Source organism: Canis aureus, chromosome 3, assembly GCF_053574225.1.
Source record: "Canis aureus isolate CA01 chromosome 3, VMU_Caureus_v.1.0, whole genome shotgun sequence".
Taxonomy (NCBI): domain Eukaryota; kingdom Metazoa; phylum Chordata; class Mammalia; order Carnivora; family Canidae; genus Canis; species Canis aureus.
Window position 1 is genome coordinate 64,104,821 of NC_135613.1, and position 10,308 is coordinate 64,115,128.

Genomic DNA, 10,308 nt, shown 5'->3' on the forward strand with positions numbered 1-10,308 from the left:
AGATTTTAATTAGGTAAATAGTAATTTATATTATATAACATTCTGTATTTTCTAGTAGAAAAATATTTAATTAATGTCATAAGTTTCAAAACCAAAATTCAAAAATAGTTACTTAGACATAACCTCTAACTTTTACAATTTCATTGCTTTATAATATTTGCATAAGCCTTTCATTGTCTATTTTTTTTTAGGTAATCTCTATACCCAGCATGGGACTCAAACCCACAACCCCAAGATCAAGAGTCACATGCTCTACTGACTAAGCCAGGCTAAGCACCCCTCATTGTCTATTTTTTTTTTTGTGCATTTGTTGCTCGACCTGAAAAAATTTTTGAGGTAGTTTGTTATGAAAGTATGGGAGTGAACTCTTTAAAGACTTTCATGTATGAAAATGGTTTGTAAAAAAAAAAAATGGTTTGTGAAGCCTCTGAAATTATTGAATCAATAATTTCTTCTCAATAATCTGTAGCTGTTGTTTCAGTTTTCTAACCTTTAATATTGCAGAGAATATTATGCCTACACAATTCTTCCTTGTTGGTAAAAGGCTTCCTTGGCCTGGATGATTTCAGACATTTTTAGTTAAAATTTGAAATTCAAAAATATCAACTATGGGCTAATATTTGTTAACTCTACCTCATATTTGGTGAGATCTTTTGATCTGATGATCTATCTTCAGTCCAGAGAATTCGTCTCACTATTTAAGTTATCCTTCTTTACCTGCCGTGTCCCTTCTTCTGGAATTTCTAATTTTTTTATTTTTATTTTATTTATTTTTATTTATTTATGACAGTCACACACACACACACACACACACAGAGAGAGAGAGAGAGAGAGAGGCAGAGACACAGGCAGAGGGAGAAGCAGGCTCCATGCACCGGGAGCCCGACGTGGGATTCGATCCCGGGTCTCCAGGATCGCGCCCTGGGCCAAAGGCAGGTGCCAAACCGCTGTGCCACCCAGGGATCCCATGGAATTTCTAAATTATAACTACATATCTCTTTCTTCTCATAGTTTCTATCGATATTTATCTGAAGTTCTGGGAGGATTTCTGAAACCTGTCCAAATTTTCTGGGCTCTTAATCCTCTGAAACATTCAGAATGATGCTTGCACTGAAAAGGAGGTAATGGTATTTGTGGGAGATCCTGTTAGTTAACTTAACATGGTATCTATTCCAAGCCCCTTCACCCTTGCCCAGCTCCACCAGAAAGAGGCTTTCTCAATCTCCCTTATTGCTAGTGGTGGTGGTGGCCCTGTGACACCATCCTGGTGAATGAGATGCAAGCAGAGATCTTGGGAGGGTATGGGGTGGCTCTAGAAAACCTTAGTATTCTTGATGAAAGGACATATGTGACTAATGCCAACTCTTCCCACTTCTTCCTACTTTCAACAAAGACCTAATGTCTGGAAAGGAAAAACAAAAACACATTTTGTGACCAGGATGGAAGGCTAAAAGAATAGTAGAGAGATTGGCCATAATAATTTAGAGTCAGCTAACCAACACAGGTGGTTAGCTTACCTCAGATTTCTTGTTATATGAAACAATTACAAGTTTTTATTTCACAAGTCACTGTTAGGTGTTCTTCCACTTGCAGATGAACACATTCTATTTCAGTATTTCTTTCTTAACAACAACAAAAAAATACAAAATGCCTTAAGAAATCTGATAACCTCTGCTTTTCACTTTGGGTTACTTGGCTGATGGGTTCACTTTATCAGTAATAACACAGATTTCACTGGTATTTCCCACAGAAAGGTCATGCAGGACTTCTGTTCCTGCTAAGTCTCACCAGGTTACATCTAAGGATATCTCTCAGATACTCACAGTCCAGTTTATCACTTCTACTACTCCAACCCACGCTGATGTCTGCAACCTATGAAGCCATCAAAGGTGCCTCATCATTGCTACAGTTGTGGATACCTCCCATAAGAATGCTCATATACATTTCAAGGAAGTATCTCCTGATGTTCTCAGATCTGCCAACTCTGAAGGCATCAGAGCATCACTTTGCTCTACACAGAAATGGAAAGAATACCAGTCATAACTACAGGAGTTATTGAGCACTCACTGTGTCATAGCCTAAATGATTTATGCAGAGTCTCTCATTTCCTTCCCCCAAGAATCCCGTTAGCATGTTACCATTATTTTACCAATAAGTTAAGTAACTTGCCCAAAATCACAAAATGAGTGATGGAATTGGAAGTCAAATTTAAACTTGACTCTCCCCCATCTAGCCTGCTTGCTCTACTGTACTGTTGCCTGGGGACCCAAGAAGAATGGACTGTTCAACAGGGAGTTTCGGCAGAGGCTCCACCATAAAATAGATATAAAATTCCAAAGCAATGTGTCACAACAAGGTATCGACTAGAAGAGAGTCAGAGAAGATTTGTGAAAATATTTAGAGACAGAAACAAGCATATTGTGAGAAGCACTCATTCACCAGAAAGGAAGAGCAAAAGTGCAACTCTATTTCTTCACCCCTAGCCTACAGAAAGGACTTTCAGCAGGATCACTTGGAAGACTTGACAGTTATTTTCCAAAGCTGATACCTGCCTGAAACAAACATAATGGGGTTTCATCCATTTCAATGTGACCAGCTGGGCACTCCAATGGAGGGAGCAAAGTAAAGGCAGATGTGTTGGAACTGCCCTGTCCTCCTCACTTTTATGAGTCAACAAATTCATAAATGTTTTCCATGGACCAAATGTGGGTCCCGGTAGGGGAAAGAGCCAGGCAGAAGCCCGCCAGAAAACCTGGGCTCAGAGGCAAGTGACCACAAAGGAAGAGAGGTCATTACACACCTTATAGTCAGTACAGCCCAGCAGGGAAATCTCCAAAGTGCCATCAATGCAGTGATAGGATAGTCAACTTTCTACGTCTGCTGTACTCAGACAGCCTAAAATCACCTTAAGACCTATTCACTGAAACTCCTTAGCCTCCATTCCCCTTTCCCACTGCAAATTCCAACTCCAACAGGAGTCAGTAGGAAGAGTAGCTAGTGAAGGAGGGGACAAGATCAAGGAGAAGTCAACCATTCCCTCTTTTAGAGAGGGTAGGGGCCCACCCACTACAGGCCCTAACTTGCAGGGAACAGGAAGCCTGTGCTATGCAATAAAGTGTTTTCTAATATATTGGATTGAAAATTTTAAACTATGGAATCAAGGCAATTAAGAGTTACCAGCTTGTAATATTAGTTACCTAACACTAATCAGGAGAGCTATGAGCCAGCCTAAGTTTCATCCAGGGCTATAGGAAAAACTTCCTCCACTGTAAAAATTTTAAAGAACTAAGGGAAACAAAATAAACTGCATTCAGCTGTGTTGTCAATATACAGATACACAGATACTCGCGGCTACATCTTCTTAAGAAACCTACAAAAAACCAGATCTTTAGCTTTTACCTAGAACCTTATTTTTCCATGGAACTTAAACAAAAGCTATAGGAACCAAGTAAGAAAACAGACACCTTACGGTTCTTTCCAACTTCACCTGTATCTCAGGCCCCACTAATTCTCCCTCTCCCTACCTTCAGGCAGGTTAATGTAATGCAGATTGATGTCTCCTGCGCCTTCATCCCACCCAGCAAACACACACAGTCATGTTCTAATCACAGTGATGTCTCAGGATAATATCCCTGCTACACTAGCAAACAATGAACCCAGTTGTTCACATCAGGGGCAGTACCACCCCCTAGGGGAAATTCTGGAAATCTAGGAGGATGACAGTTCTCTTTTATGTTATAGGAGGTCATTCTATCAATTTTTGAAATTTTATATTAGGTGGGTTATATAACCTATAGATTTCATCCAGATAGTAAAGATGGCATTAAAAAATACATATTATGAAAATGAGAATTTGATCTGATATGATTGGTAACAACCAGACTCATTCTACTTTATATTATTTATCCAATCTAATTTTTTCTGACCTGTATATTCATTTTGTATATGAACATGCAAATTTTTATTTTGAAACTTTTTACACATATAAAGGAGTTGCAAGAATAATACAATAAATACCTGTTTGCTGTTCCCCTAGATTCACCAGTTTTAACATTTTGCCTCGTTTGCTCTCTCTATATATATACATATTTTCCCCTCAACCATTTGAGAGCTGCTTGCAGACTCTGACACTTTATTCCTAAATACTTCAGCCTGTATCTCCAAAGAACGAAAGCATTCACCTACATAATGCAACGTAATGGTTACACTCAGGAAATTTAATATTAATAAAGAACTAGCATCTACGATACAGCTCCTGTGCAAACTTTGCCAATTATTCCAGTCAAATTGTGCCAACTGCTCCTTTGGTGCTGTTTTTCTATTTTCTTTTTCTCCTTCCGGTATCATGCAGGAAGCACACATTTTTGCACGTAGTTGGCATATTTCTTGGGTTCCCTGTAAGCTAATCAGCCCACCATTCCTTTGCACCTGTCACTGGCATTTTAAGAATGCTGACCACATGTTTTACAGTATGTCTCAAATTTTGGACTGTTTCCTGATGAGGAGATTCAAGTCAAACTTTTGTTTTGTTTTGTTTTTTGTTTTTGCTAGGGGAAAAGGGAGCTATTTTATCCCATCATGGTGGAAATGAGCATTTGGTTAAGGAAATACCTGCCAGAATTTTCCAGTAAAATAGTTCTGGTTTGTATACTAGGGGAATTTTAAAAATGGTAGCTTCTGGAAAAACTCTCCTGGAGAAAGAAACCAAATGCTCAGCACAAAAAGGCAGGCAATCCCATTCCTCACTACTTTTTCCTTGCTGTTATGAAGATTCCAGAAGTTCAGTCCTTAAGATGTTGCTAATAAGTGACTTTCACGATATTCCATACAATTGTGTTCAATTATCATGCATTTAAAAGGTAAAATGTTCAAAAAGGAAGGTTTTTAAGTACATATGGTAGATAAAAAGTAAATAAGCACTTTCAATTATTTCATGCTTTCTTGGACGCTGACTAAATGAACTCTATTTACCACAAACTGTATTTTTAAACACTTTGTTTGGTTTATTTTTTAGAGACAGAGTGCAAGTGAGAGTGGAGAGGGGCAGAGGGATCTTGAGCAGGCTACTCACTCAGTGTGAAGCCCAATGCAGGGCTCAATCTCATGATGCTAAGATCATGTCCTGAGCTATCCAAGAGTTGGACACCTAACCGGCTAAGCCACCCAAGGCATCCCAAATACTTTGTATTTCTGTATGTCTAGCTCCTTTTGAGCCCAGGCACACTTAAGTCCAACTGCCAGATAAGTAAGTAGCTGGATGAGCAGAAAGTCATCATCGCCATGTAAAATCTATTCAAAGAATATGCCTTACCAGAGACAGAACTTTGAATTCAAAGAATAATTCATAAGATTAAATTATAGTAAATCCCTTGGAAAAAAATAGTTTTTGTCTTTTAATAGAATACCATATGCTACTGTAGGCATCCAATTCCTTGATCACTGATTTTCTGATTTGGTTCTCATTTAGAGTATTTCAAAATGAATCTTAACAGATCATAATAGCTTGAAATATTTAAGTAAGGTCTAAAAATGAGCAGTCTACTTCCTACTTACTAGAAAAGTAGGGTCCTTTGAGTATTACAAACACCTTGTGTCATTGTACAGAAATTCTAAAAAACTATGCCTGCTAATAATACATCTCAACAATGCCTTATTCCTCATTCCCTTGAGTTACATTTAAAAAGAGAGAGATAATTTGTTAAATTCAAATAAGCATGGGAAATTTTATTGATTTGAAAAACTGCTTTTCTTCAGTGAAAGCCAAGTTGTACATTAAGGAAGACGCATAGATAGAACAGTTTAAACTCCCACCTTTACCCAGATAAGACGTTATGTTCAGCCAAACTCTGGTCACCAATGCAATTTGGTATTGTATCAAGATATCACTGTACGGTGTCAGATCTGCCGTAGGGAAGCCAAATAGGGGAACATTTGGAAAGGGAGAACCTTTATTTCCAACCTTGTCTATGTTACCAGGCACTTGCCTGTGCACTGGATATATGTAAACTGGTTTAATTTCAACAGCTTTCTGATATTTTTCCTGCCCTACCTCCACTTTCATGAAACTCTAATCACCTTAAAGTCAAGTTCTATCTTCTTTGTGCTCCATTCCAAAAGCCCTGCACAATGCCTATCTCATAGTAAGTAAGTACAACAACATGAGTGAGGCCACACAATTGCTAACATCTAACTGCACTACTCCAAACTCATGCTCTTTATGACATTTCTGAATTTCCTATGGTGGAAAACCCTCAATAAATTGAAGTGGGTTGCATGTTCTCTACTGGCATTACTTTCATTTTAAAACCAAAAATATGTGTAACTATATTCAATTATTGACTTGTATAATGCATCCAGTGGGCAGTCTGACATTGAGCTGAAGACAGGGTAGTAACTATAATGAAATATAATCGTTGTGTAAATGATGATCAACACCTTAACATTTAGTACATAGAAAGAAGATAACTAATAGGTAGGATGGCATGTTTTACTGTTTATCATTAAAATGTTTCTTAATGGAGACTAACAATTTGAAAGGTAAGATTGATGAAAAGCATTAACTATGCAATAAATTCTATGATTATGTATTTCACAGAGATCTATTGTAGATGATCATTCTGGAGCCTAGAGATACCATAAATCATCAAGAAATAAGTGTCCTTTTTACTAGTAGAGACTGTGATAGTTGAAAATTACTGCTGGAAGAAGATTCCAAAGTTTCATCAATTTTTATCAAGATGTTCAAGGGACCAAGAGTTTCTATGTATGTTAACTCAGGGAAGGAATGACATTTTCTGTCCAAAGGTTGACTCTCTACCATTGTGGTGAGGGCACTAGCTCATGGATTCTTTTTTTTTTTTTATTTAAATTCAATTTGCCAACATAATAGCATAAAACTCAGTGCTCATCACATCACATGCCCTCCTTAACGCTCGTCACCTAGTTACCACATCCCCCTACCCACCTCCCTTTCAGCAACTGTTTGTTTCCCAGAATTAGGAGTCTCTCATGGTTTGTCTTCCTCTCTGATTTCTCCCCAATCAGTTTCCCTCCTTTCCCTTTTGGTCCCTTGCACTATTTCTTATATTCCACATATGAGGGAAACCATATGATAATTGTCTTTCTCTGATTGACCTATTTCACTCAGCATAATGCCCTCCAGTTCAATACATGTTGATGTAAATGTTAGGTATTCATTCTCTCTGATGGCTGAGTAATATTCCACTGTATATACATAGACCTTCTTTATCCATTTATTTGTCAATGGACATCATGGCTCCTTCCAGTTTGGCTATTGTGGACATCACTGCTATGTAGTTCATGGATTCTTTCTCAATCACTGTAAGTTGATCCATTTCAATGATACAAGAATACAAATGATAAATGGAAGGAAGAGTACTAGTGACTCTATTTAACTGAATTACTACTCTTTATGAATATCACAGGACCATTGAAGCCTGCTCCAATTTATATCTACCTGACAGAGAAAACGTTGCATGTATCAAAGAAGACACACAGATAAGTATCTCTGAAAGAGTCCTGTAACTCTTCCCCTTTTTGGTATGGCAGTAGTACTGTTCATTCGTTCATCTCTACATTGATATGTCTGTGAAATGTGCAACCAAAACTGTAACACTTATTCCAGACCTTATTTTACTGTAACAAGATGACTGGGAGCTCTTCTAAATGACCTCCCTGAATTTTACACACTCCTTCCCAAATTAATTTCTTAAAACACCACTTCAAGTAGGTTACCATCTTTCTTAACATCTGCACTAATGCCACAATACTGTTGGAGAAAGCTGCAACTACTTAGACTTAACAAGATTTCCAAAATATGTCCCGTATCTTTCAGGGGATTCCCATCTCCTTAGCGTTCCCCCAAATGACTTTTGTAGACACAGTTGGTTTACTTGCTAACCTCCAAACATGTCTTGTATATTTTCCATTTGCACTTTGCTCTCACTATTTTACCCAACCAGAACATCATATCCTAGCAACTTTCACTAAATATTATCCATGGACTCAGTAAAATCCACACTCATCTAAAATTGTCCCATTTTGAACTATCTCCCATTTCTTTTGACATGATATGCAAATTCTTTAGTTATTCTAAAATACAATTTTAAATTTTAACATTAAGCTTTTCATAATTTAACATCTTAAAGCTTTAATATTCTTAAAGACAAAAAGCCCATTTTACTCTTTTTTACATTTCCACTCTGCCCAAGTATGTTGTTTATAGTACTCAGTAAATATTTTCTAATTTGACTCTATTCTTATTTAATAAACTGTGAGAAAAGGAAGGAGGCCAGATTGCAAAGCACACACCATGACCTTTCTTAGCATCAGATTTCACAGTAAATTCGTCAAATTTGGTGGTTGTCTTTTTAAATACAGATTGATAGTTTTTCTTGTTGGTGTATTTAGATTTAAAACGACCATTTTACCATAGATTTTTTTAATTGAATCACACATTCTATGTTTGCTTTATCTTTTTTTGTCTGCCTTTGGTATTCCGTATCACCGTCTATTAGCTGTGTAGTGATACACCCGTCTTAAGCTATTCTTACAGTGGTTACCTTAGTAATTACAACTCGCATCCTTGATTTTTCAAAGGCCAATGTTAATGGGTACGATTGCCTTTATCAATGCAAAGACTCTGAACACTTAAACTCTATTTACCTCCTATAACAGGTTGGTATTTTCCAGAAATGGATGAACAATATTTTCATTCTGCATGCTCTTCTAGTATCTTGCCACTCCTCCAGCAAAAGATGAAGTCTAGTTCTCTTGCACTTGCAACTGGTTAGATCTTTGGGATTGCCTCAACAAATAAAATGCTGCAGATGTAATGTGGCTTGGTTTCTGGAATCAGTAACTAACCCCAGAGGCAAAGTGATACCAAATGTTGGACTTCTCTGAATACTCATCTCTCCTAGACTCTACTACCTTGTGAGCTCTTTTATGCCTTCAAGCAGGTGGATATGGTTTGGTTTGAAAAAAAAAAAAAAAAACTCTTCTAGATAGTTTAGGTTTCCTATGTGAAAGCTGACTCAGATTTCCTAATCTGCCACTACCATAAGCAGAATGCTTTGGTCAGAGATGCCTGGGTGGCTCAGTCAGTTAAGCTTCCAACTTTTAGTTTCAGCTCAGGTCATAATCTCAGGGTTGTGAGATGAAGCTCTAAGTAGGGGTCTGTGCTCAGTGCAGAGTCTACCTGAGATTCTCTCTCTCTCTCATAAATAAACAAAATCTTAAAAAAAAGAAACAAACAAACCTTTGGTCAAATCATTAACACTGGAGCCTAACTTTATAGACAATGTATACCACTCAGAGAAAATTCTGTTGGATATTAACTTTCATCCTCTCCCCTATTAAGATTATGTGGTTTTATTTGCACTCATAGCAAATAACAATTTAGGCTCCTTGCATATTTCTCAGTTAATACTACATTAAATTTATGCATTTTATAATGTTTGCTGACAGATTACTGACTTACCTGAGTATACTCTATAGAATATATTACTAGCCAGGCCACTGGCTTTTTTTGGCAAATTAGAAGAAACATCAAATTTCTCAACCTGTACCTATGATGGATATTAGTTGCCTGGAACTAACATCAAGCCAAAATTCTTCAAATAATATTCTGGAAATCATGGGGTTGAAGTCAAAATCATTACAACTTCCTGCATGTGATAATGGCAAAGAATATCAATGTGATGTCAATGTAAATAAAGCAAAAGGTGAATGAAGCCCCTCAAGGTCCATTCATATTGTACCAAATGGTAAAAATTCATTTAAAATGATAATTAATATTCATTGTATGTGTGTGTGTGTGTATGTAGACACACACACTTCACTCATTCATCCATCCATTAATGGACACTTAGGTTGTTTTCATATCTTAGCTATTGTAAATGATGCTGCAATGAACACAGGCATATATATGTCTTTTTGAATTCATGTTTTCACCATTTTCTTTGGGTAGATACCCAGAAGTAGAACAGGTGGATTGCCTGGTAGCTCTATTTTTAGTTTTTTAAGGAACTTCTGTATTGTTTTTCACAGTGCAACAATTTACATTCCCACCAACAGTACATAAGTATTCCCTTTTCTCCACATCTTCATCAATACTTTTCTATATATACAGTAGCCAGTCTGACAGGAGTAAGGTGATACTTCATTGTCATGTACCTGCATTTCCCTGTTTATTAGTGATGTTAAGCATTTTTCATGTGTTTGTTGGCCATCTGTACCTTTTTTTTTTTTTAAGAAAAATGTCTACTCAGCTCCTCTGCCTGTTTT

At 37.1% G+C, this 10,308-nt stretch overlaps 1 long non-coding RNA gene across 1 annotated transcript; it reads left to right on the plus strand.

Moving 5' to 3' along the window:
• Positions 1-1,006: 1,006 nt before the first annotated feature.
• Positions 1,007-8,306, plus strand: LOC144305534 (uncharacterized). The gene is made up of 3 exons (XR_013372536.1): positions 1,007-1,121; positions 6,596-6,763; positions 7,446-8,306. It is a non-coding gene; the product is annotated as an uncharacterized LOC144305534 (long non-coding RNA).
• Positions 8,307-10,308: the final 2,002 nt, after the last annotated feature.